General features: G+C 44.4%; 1 pseudogene; it reads left to right on the top strand.

Annotated features, from left to right (window-relative positions):
• Positions 1 to 426: 426 nt before the first annotated feature.
• LOC119801046 lies at positions 427 to 1,269 on the top strand (annotated as a pseudogene).
• Positions 1,270 to 1,578: the final 309 nt, after the last annotated feature.

A 1,578-nucleotide genomic window follows, 5' to 3' on the forward strand; every position in this document is an offset into this window, starting at 1 on the left:
TTGTGTGTCTCTCGAGAGAAGAATAGAAAATCTGCTATTCTTCAACCAATGTAGAATATTAATCTTATTTTTCTCATAAAATCGACAAACGAAAGATTGTGGTTTGGGAAACAACACAGAAGTGCAATAAAACAAGGAGGCACCTTGCCTACTAAGAAGGGTGCTGGGGGGGAGCGGTCTGTCGGTTTTCACATATTTTATGATTTCTTAAAATAAATTTGTTATTTGTTTTGTTTTTGGGTTTTTTGTTTGTTTGTTTGCTTGTTTGTTTGTTTGTTTTTTGAGACAGGGCTTCTCTGTAGCTATGGAGCCTGTCCTGGAACTAGCTTTTATAGACCGGGCTGGCCTTTAATCCCAGCACTTGGGAGACAGAGGCAGGCAGATTTCTTAAAATAAATTTTAACAGCTTCTTCTGGTAAACAACAAATGGCAGATGACGCCGGTGCAGCTGAAGGGCCAGGAGGACTCGGGGGCCCAGGATTAGGAGGCTGTGGTAGCTTTCACGGAGGATGGAGGATTCCAGGTAGTGGTCGAGGCCGCGGGGCTCGCTGAGGTAAAGCCAAAGACAAGGACTGGATTCCCGTCACGAAGCTGGGCCTCCTGATTAAGGATATGAAAATCAAGTCTCTACCTGTTCTCCCTAACCACTAGGAACCCAAGATTATTGATTTTTTTTCCCCTGGGAGCATCCCCAAAGGATGAGGCTCTGAGATCACACCAGAGCAGAAGCAGACTAGGGCAGCCCAGCAGACCAGGTTCAAGGCTGTTGTCGCTATTGGGGACTACAATGGTCATGTTGCTCTCCGTGTTAAGTGCTCCAAGGAGGTAGCCACGGCCATCCGAGGGGCCATCATCTTTGGCCAAGCTTTTCATTGTCCCTGTGCGGAGAAGCTACTGGGGGAACAAGACTGGCAAGCCCCACACTGTTCGGTGCAAAGTGACAGGCCTCTTTGCCTGTGTTGGTGCTTCTCATCCCTGCCCCCAGAGGCACTGGCAAAGTACTCCGCTCCTGTACCCAAGAAGCTACTGCTGATGGCCAGCATTGATGACTGCTACACATCAGCCAGGGGCTGCACTGCCACCCTGGGCAACTTTGCCAAGGCCACCTTTGATGCCATCTCTAAGACCTATAGCTACCTGACCCCCGACCTCTGAAAAGAGACTGTGTTCACCAAGTCTCCCTATCAGGAATCACTGAGCATCTTTGTGAAAACCCACACCACAGTCTCTGTTCAGAGGACCCAGGCTCCAGCTGTGGCCACCACATAAGGGTTTTATACAGAAAAATAAAGTGAATTAAGTCTATTAATAAAAAAATTAACAAATGACGTTATGGGATGAAAACCTACAAGCAATATTATGGATTTGGAAATATATAATTAGCTATTCAAAATGCAATAAATTACTATATTGAAAAAATACATATTTTATAATATTAACTTACTTATTGGTAGTTACCTTTTTTAATTTAATAACCAACAGAATTCACCCTCCTTGATGCAAACTCTGAATATATATGTGAAGAAATATAGTTTTGTGGCTACACTACCATCAAGATAGAAAATAGGTCCATCACCT

Source organism: Arvicola amphibius, chromosome 14 (assembly GCF_903992535.2).
Source record: "Arvicola amphibius chromosome 14, mArvAmp1.2, whole genome shotgun sequence".
NCBI lineage: Eukaryota > Metazoa > Chordata > Mammalia > Rodentia > Cricetidae > Arvicola > Arvicola amphibius.